Raw genomic sequence first — 22,621 nt, 5'->3', positions numbered from 1 at the left:
TGTGTGTGTGTGTGTGTGTGTGTGTGTGTGTGTGTGTGGTGTTGAGGATTAAGATCATGACTAATTCATGTGTTAGACAGGTGCTCAAACTGTCTGAGCTGTATTCCTAGCCAACTCCTCTGGCTTTTAAACAATATATTTCTGGAGAAAATGACTTCGTTAAAGAAATAATTAATGGTGTCCATTTTCAGAACCATAGAAGGTCCATGAGAGAGGATTAGGAGCCAGGTAGATGTGGTTTTTTTTCCATCTGTGAAGAGAATATGAAGGAGAACAAAGAGTACTGAATGCCTGAACGTTCCTCTTTATCCCACAAGCACAAAACATGTTGGTAAGTACCCATCTTGCAGCAACAGCACAAAGGGGTTATTTATTTTATTTTTATTTTTTGAGCGAAAGTCTCTCTTTTAAATATCAGGCTTTCAGGGCCTTTCTCAGACTATCCTCTAACTCAGACTGAAGCAATCTCTCTGCCTCAAACACTAGGAATACATGTTATGTGTCACCACATCCAGTGAAGGGGGTCTCCTTCATTATGCCTGCTGTCCAAGCTGTTTCTCAGAGCAATGGGACGTCAAACAGATTTCCTATTTGAGGTGTTGTCTTCCATGGCTGTGTTTGGGATGGTAGAAAGATAAGAAGAAGTAGAATTTGCAGGCACTGCTGGGGACCCAGTGTGTGTGTGTGTGTGTGTGTGTGTGTGTGTGTGTGTGTGTGTTCATGTACTCACTCAGTGCTAAATGAGAGAGAACACCGAGACAGAGTCCTTCAACTCAGCTCTGTGATTCATTAACTTTATGGCCTTAAATAATCATGTAATAGCTAAGCCTCCATCATCAGATCTGTTTCAAGGATTCTCAGGCTAGAAAACAGAAATGTATGAAAAAAAAAAAGTGCTGCTCTATAGAATGTGACATGTTGATATCTGATAAAGGTTTAAAGTGCTATCAGTTCTTTCAGGATGGAAGACAAAGAGTTGACAAGTTTGAAAGATTGTCAGAAAACTAAGGTATGTCTTAAAGGGGAGATAAATATGATGCCGTTAGTCACTAAAATTTCCTATTCATAACCTCCAATGAAGTTAGTAGTTGCCCACCTATCCCTTTGCATCTCTTTTTATTAGAAACTCAAAGGACAAAGGGATCAAAACCATGCTGGGGAAACTCACAGAAACAGCTGACCTGAACAACTAGGAGCACACAGACCCCAGACTGACAGCTGGGGAACATTCATAGAACTGATTCAGGCTCCCTGAATGTGGGTGTCACCTGGGAGATCAGGACAGTCTATGGAACCTCTGGTAATGAGTGGAACCAGTATTTATACCTACTGCACGAATGGACTTTGGGAGCCGATTCCCTATGGAGGGATGCTCTCTCAGCCTAAATACATGGGGGGGGGGCTAGGTCCTGTCCCAAATGATATGACAGACTTTGATGATCCCCCATGGGAAGCCTCATCCTCTCTGAGGAGTGGATGTGGGAGGACAGGAGGGAGAGGGAATTGGGATTGGTCCATAAAATAAGATTGATTTTAATTTCAATTAAAAATAAAAATAAAAAATAAAAGAAACCCAAAATAAGGACTACTTCTAATCCTTCACTGTCTTCTCAACATAAGGGGTTAAATGTTTTCTCCAGGACTATCAGTTGAGTAAGTGAATGACAAAGTGCATAAGCAGATGAGGAAGATCACCTGGTCTTAACTCTCCAAGATCCTTAGCTTATTTACCTCTATGTGGGAACCAGGAAAGCACCTTTTGACTTGAGTTCATTTTCTTGGTCATTTTACCTCCACCTCTTTCAGAAAACCTTTTAAAGAAAGAATACGAAGACAATTGCAAAGTTATGGCCACTTGCTATGCAAGAGATGGCTGATGTCCACACACTCCACCCCAACCTCGATGATTGCTCTGCACAGGATTGCACTGGGCTTCCTGTAAGAGGAAATGTACAGGCTGATGCAATGCATATGGCACACTCAGGTGTAAAAGACCATCTTTTACACCTGAATCTGGGGACAGAGGTTTCACTGAAGGTCCAGTCCATACACAGCCAGTGGTATCGGTAAAAGAATTTTCATCACTTAAATCAACAACAGCTGAAATTTATTCAATAAAGTTACATCAAACATTACTGCACACAAAGCTTTGCATTTGGTACCAAGGGAAAAATTAATATATACCGATAAAAATAAGCAATAATTTACTAGAAATATAATGTGGCCACAACATGTTAATAACCACACTTTTCTTTCAGGACAGGGTTTCTCTGTGTAGCCTTGGCTATCCTAGAATTCTATTTATAGACCAGTCTGGCCTTGAACTCAGATATCTGACTTCTTCTGCCTCCCAAGTTCTGGGATTAAAGCCTACAATATAAAGGCATGCACCATCATTCCATGCTATTTTTAACATACATGTGAGGGTTGAAGGTCATATCTCAGTGCTTGTCAATATGCCTAATTCCAGCCAAAGGACCAAAAATGAAAAAGTACAGTGAATAAATGACCTACTGATACCTATAGATGTATTAGAATAATGAAGTAAATCATTGGATCTGCCAAAAGATTTGTTTTGAACTATAACAAAAATAATGAATAATTTTTTGAGCTCATGTGAGACACTCTTTCAATGGTTTAATATATATTTTTATATATTAGTAATTATATATGTAATTTTTTAGCATAGCCTAATGACTAGATATTGCAATCATCCATTTAAAATATACCATTTGTTTGAGAATTTCACACAATGTATTTTGATCATATTCACTCCCCATTACTCCTCTCAGATCCACTGCCACCTCCCTAATCTTATTCAATAGATGGCATAAGTAATATCACAACTAGAGGCAGGATTTCAATGGCTTATGGAAATCCATGAATGAATTGAATCTTGCAGCAATAAATATATGCATATATTACATATATGTGTGTGTATATATATAGAGAAAGATATTATATATATTAGCTCTAGCTAAAAAATGTTAAATTTTGGTTAGTTATCTTTTTATCTTACAAGGGTGACCATATACAGAAATCTTCACTAATTTTCAACATATTATTATTGGTCTAAGAGTTTTGTTAGAGCTTACCTTTGCCGAGCTTTTAAAAATAAATAGTGAATAAAATGGATTTCAAGATCTGTAGTTATAGTCCAATGTTAGAGTACTTGCTCACTGTGTGCAAAGCCCTGTGCTCAATGATCATCAATGTGAAGAAAAAGAAAAGGAGACCAGGGAGTTGCTTAAAAAACAGAAAAATAAATTAACTATAATTTTCTCTCCCCATGCTTTGTCCTTGGTCAGCATGGTAGCCAAGTAGTCTTATCTGGTTCTCACAGAGATCCACCAAAGGGTCTTTATCAGAGAAGGAAGGAGAAACCAACATGCAATGACCTATTGCAAATATTTGGAAGGGAAATTTGCATTTCTTTTTTAATATAGAATTTTCAATTAATTCATTAAGAATTTCATGGATGCATACTAAGGCGTTTGACCATACACACTACCCAGTCCTCCCCCAGCTCCCCTCAGCTCTACCCTACCCACTCTCGACTTTCTCTCTCTCTGTCTCTCTCTTTCTATCTCTATCTCTCTATCTCTCTCCCCCCCCCAAAGATTCCATTTTCTGCTGCCCACAGACCAATAGATCTAGGGCCATCTACCAGAGCATAGTAGAGTTGACTAATAGAGCAAGGGCCAACTACCAGAGCATAGTAGAGTTAACTGGAGCCAAGACCTTACACAAGCAAACAAACAAAACCTGACTCTCCTTCTCCTGGCATCCATCAGCTTTCAATAGCTCCTTATCTAGGAGTTGGAATTCTGGAGCCTGTCTTCCATTTGAAAATTACATTACTTTCAAATGTATACTCCTGCTGCTCAGCCTTAAAAATATGGAAATTCCATTATTTATAACACATAGTGTAAAAAAAAATATGCCAAGTAAAGAGTGCCAGGCACAGAAAAACAACTGCTTTATGTTCTCACTTACCAGTTGAATCAAGAGCAATTAACTGAATTCACAAACACAGAGTGGAATGATACAGAATCTGGCAATGTGGGTTGAGAAGAAACTATTCAAAATACAAAAAGTCTCAAAGGGATTAATGTAAATGTAGTTAAATCTAGTATATTGCATATTTTAAAATTACAAAGATCAAATGTCAAATCACATAGTCAAAATGTAAGTACTTGGGGTAATAAACATGGCAATTAGTCTGACTCAATTATTCTAAGCAGTTTTCAAAAATCATAACACTATTTTGTTCTCAAAATATATAAAATTACAAATTTACCAATAAAGCTCAAACATATATGTATGTGTTCACTAATTCAGATGGGGGTTAATGCCCCTCTTACCTCTGAGTTGATACAGACAATTTTATCTCTTTTGTGTTCTTTCTTAGTGAAAGATGGGGAAAGGTAGTGCTTTTAAGGGAACAGAAGGATAATATAGAACAACCCCATGAGTTTTGACTAGAACTAACCATTTGCTAGAAATCAGTTTGGCAGTGATTTAGGAGGCAATCCATTCCAATTAAGTGGATGATTTATGGGCGTGTCAGTTACTTTTTACAATTTGACACAAGCAAGCATCATCTAGAAAGAGAAAATTTCCACTTAGTAAAACACCTCTGTCTTAGTTATTAGTTTATGTTGCTATAACAAAACACCCTGACCATAAACAAGTTTCAGAGAAGACTTATTTCAGCTTACACAGCCTGAAGACTCACTCCATGGCAGAGGGAAATCAGGGCAGGAACTTGGAGGTAAGAGCTGATGCAGAGGCTATGGAAAACTGTGTTAGTTTGTTTATTTGTTTGTTTTTTTTGTTTTCACATGGCCCAGACTAGCTTCAAACTTCTATAGCTGAGGCTGACTTTGCAATCCTAACCCTCTAAAATCTACCTCTCAGGTACTGGGATCATGAGTGTGAATCGTATGCTTAGCTTATCAGTGTATTTTGTAGAACAACATTCATTTCAGTATTTCAATGTCAATATACTTCATGTTTTAAATGGCTTTCTCATATTTCTTCTCTGTATATGTCATAATTAATTAAACTAGCTCCCTACCAAAAGAGAAAAGTTCAATTTGTTTAAATTAACCAGTCTTTTTCTAATTTCAAACCTTTCTAAAATATTCCATATCCCTAAAACTCTCAACTGTGGATCCCTGTAAAATCAAAATAAGTTCAAAACTTTATTACTCCAAGGAGAACCAGGACATCATCACGATCTGAATAAAGCAAAACCAAACTCCACTGGTGTAAATACCTCAGTGATCAAGGTCTGGGATTCACTTATGATCTTCTCAGCTCCTCCAAAGGGATTGGACAGACAGCCATCACAGCATGTTCAGCCTGTCTCCTAGGCTCAGATCAATTCTACTTCACAGCCGATGCTGTCTTTGAAGATCATCTTACAGCATCCTTATGTCCAAAATGCTACTTCATCTGGCCTGTACCTTCACCAGTAGCCTTTCCTCAGCCTTCTCTAATCCTAAGACAAGATTCAAAGCCTCAACTTCTCTTCGTGACCCTTTCCTTTTTACTGCAATTAAGGCTACATTTTTACCAGTGGTTTCAACTGGGTTCTGTTCTTGGACTCCAACCCTGCAGTGCCACGCTCCAGTTGTTCCCTATAACCCCTTCATGCTTAAAAAACAGTATACCCTGGGTAAATCTTACACTATCATATTCAGTTGTCAGAATGGCTTACAGCCTTGTCCACCTCTGGAACACAGTTTCTGTGTGCTAACTCTGAGGAAACACTTCCCAGAAGGTTTCACCTCAATTATGCTGATCTCTTCTTGATTCTTCAGACCCAGCTGACCAGAATCAATTTTCTCAGTAAACCAGAGGTTTCACTGTTTTAGTTCATAATTCAATAGGTCCAACACAGTCTCTAAGGAACTCGAAACTTGCCTCTGGAACTTCACAAGCTGTCATCTGCACTGCTCACAATAGCTTCTCCTCCAAGCTCACCCAGAACAGCCCACTGAGCTCTATTCACTCAGTGGTTTTTCTAGCTCAAAGTCTGAAAAGCCTTCCATAATCTTTTCCAAAATACACACTGAGATTGTCAAAGCAATACCCCTGTAATAAAAAGTTTGTGAGGCATTTTTTTATTTTTTAGCATGGAAGGGTATAGCTATCTGTGGGCAAAGTCATCTGTAGGCAGGTGCTCTGTATTATGTAAGAAAGCAAGATGAGAAAGCCATAGGGAGCAAGCCAGTAAACTTCTTTCCACCATAGTCTCTGCTTCAGTTCCTGACTCCAGGTTCCTGCATTGAGTTGCTACCCTAACTTCCCTCAATAATGAACTGTGATGTAGAAGTATAAGATAAGATACATGGGGGAGGGTCAGACTTTGATGATCCCCCATGGGAAGCCTCACACTCTCTGAGGAGTGGATGGGGAGGGGTGAAGGAAGGGAGAGGACAGGAGGGAAAGGGAACTGGGATCGGTCCATTAAATAAAATTGATTTGAATTTAAATTTTAAAAAATGTACAAAATAACTTGTTCTTGGTCATGTTGTTTATCACAACAAAAGAAAGCAAACTAACATAATGGAATTTCAAAGAAATTGAATGACATTTGTTTTACCAACAAATATTAACTGAGCATCTAATACAGAGAAAGCAGTAGTAGGCACAAGGTAGAATAAGATTAAAATCACTGGGGCTTCAGAGATGATTCAGTCTTAACAACTCTTGTTGCTCTTGTTGCTTTTCTAGAAGACCCAAGATAGATTCTTAGTATTTATGTCATGTGGTTCACAAACTCCTGTAATTCAAGTTCCAGGGAACCCTATGCCTCTAACCTCAGAATACTCTACTCACATGCACTTGCCTATACACAGATATGCATATATACATATAATTAAAAAGAAAATAATCTTAAAAATAGATTTAAAAGATCATTGCCCTCAATATTATATTTTATTAAGGGACATAGATAATATACAGAAGTGTAAAACAAGAAGCAAAGACAAAAGGGAAATGACAAATGTTTGTGTGTATTATGTACAATGGGAAAATCTCTTGAACAAAGAACTCCTAAAATAAATTTTTAAAAGAGAACTTAACACCTCAAATAGAAGCTGAGTTTAAGAAACACCATTCTTACCCTCACAGAGCCTGAATTCTAATAGAAAAGCCCCACTTCTCTAAGGCTCAGATAAGCTGAACTAAAGAATTTGAAGGGTTCCTCTCCAAAACAATAAATCATTAGATATCTCTTTTCATACCATCTTGGCCTTTTCATTAATATAGAGTATCATAAGGCCTGAGTTCCAGGCTCCCCTATGTCATGGCTTGTGGTATGAAATTTGACAGTCTTTCTTCATTCTAGTAACAGTCTTCCCATTTATACATGAACCAAACAAAAAGGTTTTTAAGGGTCTTCCTCCCCAATTCATGGATTTGTCAATTGATCTGAGTGACATACATACCAAAGAAAATAAGCACAATCAGAATTCTGCCTTCTAGAATTCATATTTAAATGAGAAAGAGTAGATATCAAATAATCTCACAATAGAAATGTGTCAGACAGAATAATTATAGGAAGTTATAAAAGAAATAATAATGATGAATTTAATATAGTATGTGAGTTTAGGAAAGTCTTTCTCTAAAGAATATTTAAAACTAAGTCTTGAAAGTTGAGTCAGTCTAGGTAAATTTCTCTGAACCTTGTATGTGTGTGCAATATGACATGCATATAAAACATAAATATCAAGTGTATTCAATTATCTTTTCTTCTACATGCTATTTCATTTTGTTATTATAATAAATATTATTGCTTCTTTTCTATATAACTAATAATTATATTACAAATATTACTCATTTTTACGTAAAAATTGTGAAAAAGTTTTCAAGGCTGTAAAGTGATTACACAGTTACAAGGGATATTTTATCTTATGTCTTGTGGCACATCTAGATTTGTTGAGGGTCCTCCATTGACCGCTCTCATTGAAGGGATCTTTGTGGTGGGGCCTAAGCCTTGAATCTGTGTTCATGTGGGGTTTGTAGGGAAAGCGACTGGTGGACTTAGTAGCAATATATCCCTAAATAGGAACGTACTACCAGACATCAATTTTCTGGTGTATCCTCAAAGCTCAGCAGTAGTTACAGAATGGGAAATATAAGAGGCTTTGTAGGACTTTCTGGCAAGCATGACTCTATCTTGGAGATGATTATCTCTTAGACAATGTGAATTTCCAGAATCCCTAAGTCCATGACTTTTTCATTATCTACTAATATTTTTTAAATAGAAAAGGAGGTGACAGAGGCCAGGGATAGCTAGAGGTTTCAGAACCCTGAGTAGATAGAACTAGAGAAATAAAATGGGAAAAGAGAGCCAACAACTAAAGATGGCTTCGTGTCAGGCACTCTGCTTTGTGGTTTACATACATCCTCTTTTGCAATCTTCAAAGACACTCTAGGAGGTATTGTTATGACCTTCTTACAGATCATGAAACTGAACTTTAGAATACCTAAACAAAGACACATTTCAAGTCTTTCAACAGTCAGCAGAGCTAGATCTCAAGTCATCTCTCCTGTTGTCTTTCATACCACATGCCACTCGGAAGGACCAATACTCCTTCCCACTAACCTCACTTGAGACCTTAACATTTTGTTTTCAAAAGCAGAATTGATTCTAAGTTTGGGGGTAGAGATCATAAATAATGACATTGGCACACTTCTCTTTCCATGAGCCATGTTCTGCTGGCAGGAAGCTGATCCTCGCATCTTATCTGAACCATGCCTGCTGTGGTTTAAGGCAATTTCCTCTCCCCTAATCCCACTTCTCCAAACGTTCTTCCCTGAGTGGCAAGCTGCAACCTTAAGACTCTGGTGTCTCTTGTGAACCTCTCAGTTCATCCTAATTGATTCAAAAGTGTATCTGAACTGGAATTCACCTCTCTCATTCCATCTTATTCCAATACTCCACAGACTGGGTTTGCACAAATTTTATCAACACAAAGGCCCCTTCTGAGACATTATCCTATTTTCTTCTTCATCTGTTGATATTTCAGAATATAAGTACACTCTAGCTACAGACAGCATTTAAAAATTCTTTTCCTTACAATGCTCATATCATTCATCAGATATCTCAGTACTATCATTTTAGAAAAAGCAAATTTCATATGTCATCTCATTTTTTCACCTTCTAATATACCATAATATAGTTATTATGTGTTCTCTATCTGCAATATGATTTTTGCTTCAGTCTGGTGTCATCAAATTTTCACATACTCCTAATAAGGAAAGTTAATAGTCTATGAGTCTGAATCCCTCTTGATGTCTCAATTGCCTACTATTTCTTTCTTTTGAAAATTTATGTATTATGTTTGCACTTACATATAGTGTACAGCATTACATGTGATACATATGTACATGTACCATGTGCAATAATGCAAACACTAATGTGTTTAGAGGGCATCACCCTTCTTTAGACTCAATTTGGTCATCAAAAAGAAAATGAGTGTCATTTGAGGATGATGTAAACATAAATTCCTTGCAAAAAAAAAAAATCTCATTTCAAGAAAAGAAGCTTTAAATTTGTGAGCCTACACTTACCATATTCAGCTATCTCCCTAACCATGCTGGCCTCTTACTCCTTATTACATGATGAAATTTTACATGCTTCTGTACTTTTTCCTTTTTGTTTCTTATGGTTTAGATGCTTATTGGATCCCTTCTTTTCCTGCCTATTTTTTAAAACATCAACAGACAGAGGAATGGTTCTGTGATGCTCAAATCATGAGTCCCTATCTCTTTTATCTCTGGGTCAGTATGATCAAAGTGAGTATCAAACAAATATATAAGTTCTCAGTTCCCTAATGGCACATTTGAAACAAACACACTCATCATTGTGTGTACCTTATCTCCATGGAAGGAATGCATGTTATCTTTGACCATATTTAAATATTTTAATATTTTAATTCTCCAACCATAACTCTTTCTGCCTTATCATATGATGTTTTATGTCCCCACTCTTTTCTGATTAGCAGACTGTAGCTTCTTCAAGGACAAAGTTCTATTTTGGCCTAGAATTATTATTTAGAAAATATTAAAATATGGTGATGATATTAGTTCAAGAATGCTTTAAAGAGGGCCAAGATGATGTAGTTCTAACAACAAAAATGAAAATGAAAGGTAAAACATGAATATGATATTAATTTTCATCCAATAAAGTCTTTATTCTTACTGTTTCACATTTATTTCCAGAGTGGTCTTTTAAAAGAACACAATTCTAATGGTATATTTACAGTACTTTAAAAGAATCAATGGCTTTCCATTGTCTTACTAAATTTGTCAGTCAAATGATGGCTATTTTTCACATTACCACAAACAACATGTTAAACTGTCTCTGCTTATTCTATAGTCCTACTACTGCATGCCATGTATGCTAGTATGTATCTAATATCTAACTTTCATGTACACATCTCTGAATCTGGAGAGCTTCCTGGTCTACTGACTTCTATCTTGTCATGAGATATTGTGTTTGTTCTTCAAGCCCATTTCACTTATCTCAATTACTTATAATCTGGGAAACTTCTCACTCTTCTCTACCTTGCATGTACCTAAATAAAAACCTGACTATGTTGCATTTATACTAGTTTTTACACGGCTAGAAGATGTGCCCTATCAGAAATCCTTCTTGATTCACTTTTTTTTTTTGAAGTTCCATTGCTTAGGATGAGCCCCAGTGTGAAGCAGACATGCTGCGAATATTAGTTAAACCTGACTAAAGTACTTGTTGAATGAGTCTTCATAGTTTGGTTCAATCTTAGTTCACAAATAATTTTCAACCATGTTAAGACCATAACTCCAATTTTACCCTAGTAGAAAAGTCTTTAAATGACAACTGTCTCTTTCTGTAGACTTCATACATAAAACACAAGAAGTTTTTAGTGAAAGATCCAGAATTAAGACCTGGCTGGAAGTGAATTTTTACCTACTAGTACAGCAGCTATATTACTAACTAACTCTATGCTTTCTGCTCATGAACATAATGAGATGCCTTTCAGTGGAAAACAAATATAAATGTAATTTTACCACTGACATTATTATCACCCCAGTGATAAAGGGAACAAAATAAAAGCCAGAGAAAAAGTAGGAAAAGTTGGGTGGGCAGAAGTGAAGAAATCTATTATCTAAAACCAAACAGCAAAGCTGCAATTATACCTTAGTCTCTTAGAAAGATGCTAGAAAAGTTAAATGCAATTGATTTACAACCTACATACCTCTATCTCTATCACTAGAAAAGCTGGAACAGAAGGATAACAACTTTGATATCTTTCTACACTACATAGTGAGTCTCTGCCCCAACATTCCAAAATAAAAGAAATCAGTAAGCAAGCAAACATGAAATTTTCAGAGAATTCATAGAATTACTGGTTCTGAATTAAGTTCTAAGACAGACTGCATAATCTAGTGACAGAATTACCTAAGAAGTATAGGACAACTCCAGGCTTTGTGCTGACCCACTGTGGAAACTCTAGGCTTCATTTCCTAAATCTGAAAGTAAATGGCTTGGCTTCTTGACATCAGAAAGAGTTGGAGATAAAAATGACCTGCAAAGATGAGACTTCAGAAATAGGGACCTTTAACCACAGACCACAAGAGTTAGTTTTACAGAACCTTCAAGTCGTTTTGAGAAGACATCTGGAATTGATCGGTCCGTACTCCATGAGATGACTCATGCAAGTCAAACTCATAGAAGGGGGAAAAAAGATTATCTACAGAGGTTTATTTTTAAAAAAAAAATCCTTTAACAGCTGGTAAGGATCATGTTGGCTAAACAGCAATTTCTCTTTTGTTTGGAGAAAAGTAATCTGAAAACCACATGAATCAGAATGTTGCTTGATAATAATGTGGGGGTCATGTGAGCTTAACACATTCTCATCTCCAAACTTTGCCAACTAAAAATTGATAAAGGGGTCACCATCACTTGTCTTTTGTCATGGATTTTTGTGTATGTGTTCTTCATGCAAAACCTTAAATGTCCTTCTTAATATTTTTTCTGCAGCTAAGTTCATTCTAGTAACAATATTTTCATGATTTCTTTAGCATTCTATCAGACCACTGGAGATTCCACCTTAAATTAGATGTCTGATATCAACCAGGCCTTGTTCTTTCCTGATTTGGGTATTGAGACTTCCTATCTCTTTTAGGATTTTTCCAGATGACTAAGCTATTATATAATGATTTTACTGGTTAAATGCTCAGAGAGAAGCTTTTTCTTTAGGTGGAGGTGATGAGTAGATGGATGGTTTCAGTTGCCCACTGCCCCATCTACAAAGAGATGTTGTTTCCTCTGGTTCTGGGGTTCTTGAAAGATTCAAAGGCATTGCAGGCTTTTAGCTAAGCAAATCAACTTCACAATCTCAGCTACCCATTGCTGGATTTTTAAAAATCAAGTTAAAATGCTTTAATATGAAGAATTCTTTGAACCTTATTGAAATACCATAGTGAGATGGGATTGGCGAGCCTACTGGTCAAAAAGAGAGGTTATCTTCTTTCGTCTGATTTCAAGTTCCCTTTTTTATTTCTTCCATTCATCCCTGTCCTACCTTGTCCTCCTTTTGTTTCTCTATTTTCTCTCCTCTTCTTTTTTACCTTCACTCCTCTCTTTCAGTCAAGTTCAATATTAACATGAGTGTTAGACTAAGTCTGAGTCTTAGCCTAGAGTTACAACTGGGAATAGCTTTCACAATTTTTAAATATATAAAAACCAGAAAACATAAAAGATGGAACAGGCTTAGTATAGTCATGGGTAATAAGATGGCTATTGGAAACAAATAGAAATACATTTGAAACATCAGGTTTCCTCCTAGAAAGACACATCAAATTTTGGACTTCATATTCAATCGTACTCCAAGGCCTCTGTTCCCAAGAAAATAGGGTCTATCTATCACAAATCTATGCTGCAGTCTCTACTGTTCCTAGAACATCTGTTGTCAAGAATAGCTTTGCTACAACTAAAGATGCAGTCATAATGTCAAAGGTCTCAACAGATAATGTTCACAAAGTTCCCTCATCCACAACTTTATAATCTCTTTTTGGAAAGTATCAAATGTTCACTTAAATTTTGGTTGAAATTAGGAGCTTTCATCCTATTTTGGTTGTATACACCTAGGATTGAAAACCCTGCTTCTTCGCTTTTAGTAACTTAATTTCCTATTTCCAAAACTCAGTTCTGTAAGATACTGTTTCAACCATGTGATTTTTTCAGGACATCAGGCCAAAATTATTCATTTTCTAAAGGCTATGTTGAAACTTTATAATTTAATTCCAAAAATATCATTGCTTCAGGTTTGTGTGGCTCTAGAGCTTAAATAATAAAGACCTGTGGCTTCCAAAAAGAAAAAAGAAAACCCTGCTCATTGATTAGACAACACGTGGCAGAAGTATTTCATCTTCCAAAGCACTTTAGCATATGTTCTGTGCAGTTTGCAGAACAATATACCATGGCCATGTTCTTTGTTTGTTTTTGTTGGTTTGGTTTGGTTTAAGATGATTGAGTTCATTAAGTACATAGCAGGCAACAACTGAAAATAAAAAAAAGCAAATAACATGATAGGGCAAAAGATCTATCAAAACACCATCAAGTCCAGAGCTCCTAGTTATAATGGAAAATGACTAGATCAAGACTACTACATAAAGATGAAGAATAATTTACAGTTCCCTTCAGTTCCACTTAAAGAGCTCTTAGCACATTAGGTTTAAAAGCAAGAGAATATGTATGGATATATCCAGTGCTTTTGTGGATACCATGCTACTTCTACACTGTCTCAGCTATGTACATTATTGACTCTTTCCTACCTCAAGGCCTTTGAAATTCCATTCAACCAATGACCTCTTCATTCTCTTCATTTAGATCTTAACTTGAAGTATGTTCTCCATTGAGTGGCTTCACTGAAAAACCTAGTTAAGATAGATTTACTTTTCATTGTTCTTGCATCTATTTGGGATCTACTGTTTTACTTCAGAATAATTCTTACAATTTGGGTTAATTTATTGCAGCTTGAAAGATGGTTTAGCGGATAAGTTATTGGTATTCTTGAAGATGATTCGAATTTGGTTCGAAGGACACATGTTAAGTGGTTCACATGTGCTTTAACTCTAGCTCCAGGTAATCAATTACCCTCTTCTTGCCTCTGCAGACACACATATTCACATGCACAAACATGATATACATAAGTAATAAGTAAAATAAGAGGTTGGCTGTTTTTGCAAAAGTTCAGGATTTATTTCCTAGCACCCAAATCAGGCAGTTCACAACCACCTGTATCTTCAGTTTGTAAGGAATCTGATTCACTCCACTGGTACTTGCACATCAGTGGTACACAAACATACATTCAGCCACACGAATATAAACATAAGATTTTAAAAGATACAAATTTTAAAATTATTTTTGATTAATTAAAATGTCTCTTCCTGGTCACCTCCCAAGTTCTAGATACAATAAATCTGGAATTAGAAATTCTATGTGACCAACAGAGACTATGTTTTATTCATTCATATATCAAATAACACTTAGCATAGTATACGGTGTATGGTAGTTTATATTAAATGAATTTAGTGAATAAATGAATTAGACTAAGGAAGTTGACAAGTGTGGAATCAATGCTATGGTTTGCTACAGAGAATAAGTTGAATGTATGGCAATGCCAAAGATGTGTTATGATGAACAAACATGAGACTTCAGTCAGAGCAGAGTTTAAGGTTTGTGCATGGATAGTCCACAAGATGAGAAAAATTGACCAGCTAAGTGTGGACAAATGGGCTGCCTTGGGGATTACTTTTGTGAGATACAGAATCCTCAAATGGAAAACAAATCATAAGCCCTGTTGCGCCTGTATTGCAAACATACTGTGAGCTCTGATGTAAGAATATATGAAAAAAGGATAGAGTGGGAACTCATGGATATGTGGCTTATCTGAAACTACCCCTAACCCACTTTTGGCATCAAGTGGCTCTGTAACTGCCTTCCTAGCCTCTGGACTGCAAAGTCATTGTTGAAAGGAAGTCTGAGCAGTAACTGTCTGGACTTCTGGCCCATACCACTTCAGTTACTCAAGAATAACAGTTGGTTTTTGCATCAGCCCTTCTGCACCATCCCACCCTCCACTCTTCCTCTACTATCTCTACAAAGTCTATATGTGGCAATTTCCATGCTAGCATTTCCCCATCAGTGTGGCAATGTTCTGGCCTCTGGGGTTTTCTTTGAAGACCCTAGGTATTGTGACTATCTCCTATGGAAAAAAACAGATTTTCTTGATTATTTATCATTATACCTGGTATGTCCAGAAATATGTCTGCCAGTACATTTTCTCCTCTTTTAATTTAGTTGTTTCTTTCGTGGTTTATTATGATGAGTGAAACCATTCTTTTTAAGGACCTACCTTTGGAAACTTGGCTTAGATTAGATTAACTCCTACAACAGAATCCTAGGTCAAGTTGCATGAATTAAATGTTGAACTGCACTTCTCCAGTCTCACTATTTTAATCATAGACATTCTGTAGATCATGATGACAGTTAAGGGGCAGGCATGCATCCTTGGCAATGTCTCATTCTTGAATATGCTCATTTCATGAACACATGATAACTAACCTTGGGTGAGTTACCTATCTGAGGAGAAGTTACCAAAACAACAGAGTACTTCAATTAGTCCAAAATACTTGCCACTAGAATAGTTAAAAAAAAAAAAAAACAGAAGATAGATATACAGCTACAGTGACAAAACAAAAGAAGTAGCTAGCTTTCTTGAGAGGACAGGAACAGTATCACAAAGGAGATATGAACTGAGGCTTAAAGGTTAAAAAAGAAGAAAGAATGCACATTACAGGTAAAGATGGGAAGAACATGATTGACATTATAGAAGGGAATCCTAAAACAGAATGTACAAATATATGGATATATGAACCAAATCAGCAATTTTTGTGGCTAAGATTTCATATTGTTTGAGTGTAAAAGTTATACTGAAGAGTAGCAGAATATAAAACTGTATAGATAAGCTGAGCATTCTTAATGGTGTTGTGGATTTGTACCTCAAACAATGGAAATTTTTAAGATAATACTAAAATCCATTTCTCACCATCCCAAACTACATTATCTGGGCTCAGATTAGAAAACCCAGTCTGATAAATGTGTGTGTACTTACTGGAGCAGCATGACCAAGAATTTCAATGTGAGATGAGGCTAGGAAACCTGAACTCTGTGTCTGTTGTTTTTGTGATTGCTTTAGGCTAAGGACAAAAACAAATATATTTCAGAGTATACTAACAGAATTTCATTTTTTCTACTTACCTCTAGACAACTAAGAACCTAAACTTTTCTCAAGGGATCAGATAGTTGCAGAAAAAGGCTAAAATTATGGAGTAATTCTTTTAGCCAGCAGATCATCATGCTTTCTGAAACTCTTCAATTACCAGCAGTGAAAGAGGGTGACCAGGGGGAGAAAAAGTACAAGTGACTGAGAACAGTTAATATTCTGACCTTTCCCAGTACAAATGACTTACTTAAAATCTGTTTGTGTGTCTTTCATTTGAAGTATTTATTTAAACTAAAAATCTGAGTGTGTTTCATCCCCAGATCAGAACAACAGTTTTATGGACTGAATTGTATCCTTCACCCCAAATTCATATGACTACATGAAGCCATGTCCGTGTGTGTGTGTGTGTGTGTGTGTGTGTGTGTGTGTGTGTGTGTGTGTGTTATCTAGAGAAAGGAAGGCTTTTAGATAGTAACTAAGTTAAAACAAGGCTCTTAGCCTATACCTTGTTCTAATATGACTGGTGTTATTATAAAAAGGGAAACTAGCACAAAAGAAGGAACATGGAAGCATGGAGAGAAAGCCAAGTGAGACCTTTGTAGTAAGGTGACCACCCACTATCCTTGGAGAGAGGACTCATGAAACACCTAAGCTGCAGCATTTCAAACTTGGGCTTTTAGCATCCAGAACAGTTGTAAAATAATTTCTCTTAAGATACCAGTCTGTGATATTCTGTTTGGCAGCTCTATGAAAATAATTCAAACATACACCATTTTCAGAAAGGAGGCCTTCTTTAGTTCTCTATTAGGATATCTTATATCTTCTATCATTTGTATGACCTTGTATCTTCTGCTTCATGTAGGAATAAAGTGTCCAATGACTTTGCCATTTTTGTAGTTTTCCACACGTGAGTTTCTTAGAAGGAGAAAGAGATATGACAAACATGGATGAACTAGAGAACAGATAGAAATTCCTACCAAATTTCAGTTAAAGTGAAATTAAAAATAATAAGCTCCAGGTTTATAATCAAGATAACTTTTGAATTCAGCTCTGGTCATGATCAGTTATGCAACTTTTTGGTTTGTGTTTATGAGACGAAGTCTTTCTATGTAGGCAAAACAGGCTTTGAAATCACAGCTTCGCAAATGCTGGAATGACAAGCATCCAACACCATTCTCTGATATTCCTACAACTCTTAAACAAGGACTTCAATTTCTCCAAACACAAATTTTTCATTGATAAATGGGGAGCCAATGTATATGTCCCTAACACATTACAGTGATCAGTTAACTGATGTGTGAGAGCTGATTACTACAAATTCTGGGAGAACTAAACCTTAGATTGCTATTTTGAACATATGCCAAATCTAGAAAAGGAATATCCCCCATGGAATCTATGAGAGGCAAAGTCAAACCAAACTGCCTTTGGAAACTATGTTAAAGAAAACCAACAAAAAACAAATGTATGTGTTCAGACCTTTGCAGAAAGATTTGTGTCCCAGAAATAATTTGAATGTTTTTTTTAATTAATGAGTGGGTTTTGTATGTTTCTCAAGTTTCCATCAAGAGACAAGGTGATATCCCAATAATAATCCTTGTTAAGACACAACAGAAATGAAAATTTGTATTTAGAAAACGGTAAGATAATTGGTTAAATTATATTACAAGTTGGCTACTATTATTACTGTATCATCCTAGCAGTGGGATGCTTGACTGAGCAGTAAGAGGAAATGTATCTCCATGGATATCAGAGAACAAAAACAAGGAATGATTAAATGTTGTTTTGACATTCTCCACAGAGAAGAGTCACTGAGTTTGTGATTCAAATTGATCATAAAGAATTTCTTCAAGAGCTAGAGAGACAGACTTTGTATTAAGAGAATGTTCCAGATGGGTATTCAAGTCCTTGTGCCCTAATCCCCCCCCCCTTTTCTTCAAGCACTACTTTGTGTTCATGTATTCTCTAAGCAGATATGCTAAAGAAAAGATACTTACAGGACTAGCAAACATAGGCAATTCAACTTTGCTAATGGAGGATGTGTTTCAAGGCCCCTGTATACCATATTAAACTTGGAATACTATGGTGACCCATTTTCTAGTCTCAACAAACTGAATTTAGAACCTGAAGCCATGAAGACCACCCTCTGAGACTATGCTTTCTCCTCTCTTCAGTTTTAATATTAACTTCCAGTATTCTCTGTAGGAGATAAGAGTATTGTGAATTTAAACTTTTAAAATTTCCATTGAGAAACCAGCTGTTTTTCTGGCATGTTTTCTTTTATATGTGACTTATTTTTTTTCCCTTGTAGTTGTTGTTGTTTCAGTTGTGGTTGTTGTTATTGTTGTTTCCAGACATTGTTTCTCTGTGTAGCCTTGGCTGTGCTGGAACTGTCTGTAAACCAGGCTGCCCTTGAACTCACAGAGTTTCACCTGCCTCTGCCTCTGGGTTTAAAGGCATGCACTCTCACCACCTGGCTGTCTTGTAGTTTTCTTTTTTATTGTTTTAAGTATAGTATATCATATGGAGTTTCTTTTCTGATCTAGTCTATTTGGTGTTCTATGTGTTTCTTATATCTTTATCCATTTGTCTTTCCTTAGTTTGGGAAAGTTTTCTTCTATGATCATTTTGGCAACCTGGCCTATGTTGTTGACCTGGGTTTATTTTCCATAATCTTTGCCTATAACTTGAAGGCTTAGTCACTTTATGCTGTCCCACAGGTCTTGCATGTACCTTCCATGTTCTTTTTCACTACTTCTGTGAGCTAATTACTCCTTTTCTGAAATACACCAGACTGGAATAGTGTACAAGATGTTCAGCTTTGGCCAAGCCTAAGTGTTGGTAGTGATACTGTTAAAAACTGACCATACTGGTCAGGCCTATTAGATGTGCAACTGGGTCCCATCTTGGGGGTTGAGGAACAGCTCAGGTGGGACTGATCAGACTGTGATTGTGCACAGAATATGCTACATAGGCTCTGTCTGGTTACTTGAGAGCATAAAGACAGGCTAGAGTTCAGGAAATTCACAAGACTTGGTCTAGGCACAGGGTATGGATCCTTGAGAAGTGACTAGGGCTACTGGAATGAGAGAGGAGAGGAGAGTACACATAGTCAACCTGGTTGCATTCTATTGGTTTTACCACAGGCTTCCTAGTGGGAAGCAAGCAAAAAAATAATTCTTCATATGATAAAACAAAGATAGGATACTTTTGTGAGATATGATGTCTTTAAGAAATTAAGCAGCTTTAAGACACAGCATCCTGACAATAACAGATAGACAAGAACGAGATGCTAACCTGTGCCTGATGAATACTTGCTTCTAATAAGCCAGAAGTAATTCTACAAGATCCAAAGAGGCATGTCCTAGGCAGAAGAAGCACAAGAAGCATGCTTCACTGCCTTACTGAGACTAAGCAGTTGATCCTCTAAAGACTGGTCATTTCCAGCTGAACATTATTACATATAAATTTCTCCCTCTAGAATCTGATCCCAGTTTATCTTTGTAACTTTGTCTCCTCTTTTTTTTTTTTTTTTTTTTTTTTTTTGATCACATGATTATTTACTCACAATACCCTGCAAGCAGCTACCTGTTACAAGCAGTTTCCCGCCAGCCTTGTCCCAGAGCTGCGTCAGTCAAAAAATAACACACAGAAATGCTGTATTAATTATGAAACTGTTGGCTGGTTACTAGTGTTTTTTATTGGCTAGCACTGTCTTAAATATTAACTCGTTTCTATCAATCTAAGTGTTTCCATGTGGTCTTATCTTACTGGAGAAAGGGTTCAGACATCTTACTTCTCTCACATCTTGACTCCTCTCTACCACATCTCCCAGAATCCTCCTTGCCTCCTAGTCCTGCTTATCTTGCTTTCCTATTGGCCAACAGGGCTTTATTCATTAATCAATAAGAGAAACATATTTCCAGAATGACATCTCCCATCATCCCCTCCTTTCTGTCTAAATTAAAAAGAAGGGATTTAACTATAACATAGTAAAATTACATATGACATAAGAGTTATCAAATAAGAACTATAGTTAACAATATTTAGTCCATTAACATTATCAGGAATTAAAGATAATGGTCTATCATCTTTGGGAGTCTAAAGTCTTATATGTAACTTATCTTTAATCCTAACTAAAGAAAACTATAACCATAAATATCTGTCTTCAACCCTATTAAAGACCACAGAAGAATAATAAACTCTAGAAATGACAGAGACAACTCGCTGCCTGGGAAGTCACCTGAAGTTCTTCTGTAATGTTCCATCTTCAGCCTATATGTCATAGTGTGTTTGGCAAACTCCTCAGCAAAGCAGGAAACTAAACTTTCCACCCGTATTGACGGTTTGTCAGTCACTTTTCTCTGTGTCCTGCAAACTGTCTGTCAGACTCTTCCTTAAAGCAGGAACCCTGTAGCACTGTCCATCTTGTTTCAGCAGTCACTTTTCTGTGGGTCCTGCATGTCCAGTTTATACAGCATAATGTCAAACAGTCCAGAAAAGAGCAGTATCTTGCTCAAATGGCTAGCTTGCCGTATTGGAAGCAAACTGCATAACAAGTTTCTTTGATATCCCTCTTCCTTTCTGACACACTTGGTGTTGCCAGGGGCAATTGTACCTCACTGTTAAGAAAAACCCTAAACCACTTTAAATTCCATATTCTGTAGGTCTTTGAAAGGTTTGAAGAATGCCTATCCAATTGAAATATATCTCTATATATCTAGAAAACCAAACCAACCTAACTATAAGTTTTGGCTATCATAGGTAACTATCTACAATCTGTAATTAATTATACATTACATTATTAAATGAGTTACATATAAATGAAACCTAAACAAGAGGAGAAATATACATATCACAAAATTGACCTTAAATTATATCAATAAGTGAAAATCCATTCCAAGCAAAATATTCATTTCTATGCCATAATCCTCTTTTTACGTTTAGAAAGAAATTGGTTGTGACCACTAACCATTTATAATAACCAACCTCATTTAAATGAAAACAAACATTTATAGACAATATTTGGGAATTTTGGCGTTGTTCTTTCCAAACTGCTTCCTGCTGGTTGGGGATGCTATAATACCATGGGAATACTAAGAATATGCAGAAATCCTGACTATAGTCTGCAAGGCTGCCTTGTCCCAGTTGTTTTGAATGTTGAATCACCTAGGACACTGTTTCAGAAGGTCTTGCTTGATCAAACCATGTTAGTCCGGAAGGAATCCGCAGCTTTTCATTTTGTTGTAGGTGCCATTTTATTGTAAGCAGTTTCCTGCCATCTGGTCCCACAGCTGCTTCAGCCCCAACACACAGAGATGCTATGTTAATTATGAAACTGTTGACTGGTTACTGCCATTTCTTATCAGCTAGCACTGTCTTAAATATTAACCCACTTCTATCCATCTAAGTGTTTCCACGTGGTCTTATCTTACCGGAGAGAGGGTTTCAGACCTCTTACTCCTCTTAGTCCTACATTTCGACTCCGCTTTAATACCCCTCACTTTGTCTCCTCTTAATCTAGTGGATTCATACAAGTATGGCAATTCTTTCTCAACTTCTCCCTCTGCTGGCCTGACAATGAAAAGCAGGAGCAGACTGGTTTGAAACTTTAAAAATATGACTAATATTGTTCTATTTGTGCAATATAATATATTCTAACACACATTCACACACATATAATTTGATCATATGTACCTTCCTCCACACTTTCTTGTCTCCCTCACAACTTCTACTGGTTCCCTCCCTTCCTAATTAGGAACCTTCTATTTTCATATCTTTTTTATTTAAATTCTACACATGAAAGAAAACATGCAGTTATTTATCATTTTGAATCTGATGTATTTCTCTTAATATGTTGTACTCCAGTTCCATCTATCTTTATATAAATGACAATTGTGTTCTCCTTTCTAATACTCAACTGATAAAGACAGAGAGAAAAAGAGAGGGAGAAGGAGAGTATCAGTCATCTATCTATGTGCACCTAGTCTGACTCCATACCTTGGCCATTGTGAATATTGCTTAAAGGGTTTTATTTTCACCATGAAATCAACCCAGAATACAGAGAATATAAATCTCAAGCATGTGTCCAACTACTTGCATTTTCATCAGTTCCAGACACTGTCAAGTTGGTGACCAAGATTAACCATCACAGATACCCAAACTCTTTGGATCTTACTTAAATTAATTAAGAGCCCCAAGAATTTCATGTTTTCCCTGCAGGATTGCAGTCTTGCTTTGGTGATCATTTCTTGCTATTACCCATACCTCTTCTCTTTGGAATGGGAAAGCATATTCTGTGCTTTTATACAATGAAAGTCTGCAATTTGCTT

Source organism: Phodopus roborovskii, unplaced genomic scaffold, assembly GCF_943737965.1.
Source record: "Phodopus roborovskii unplaced genomic scaffold, PHOROB, whole genome shotgun sequence".
NCBI classification, from domain to species: Eukaryota; Metazoa; Chordata; class Mammalia; order Rodentia; family Cricetidae; genus Phodopus; species Phodopus roborovskii.
The sequence above is the reverse complement of the archived record's forward strand: the minus strand, read 5'-3'. Positions refer to the sequence as shown.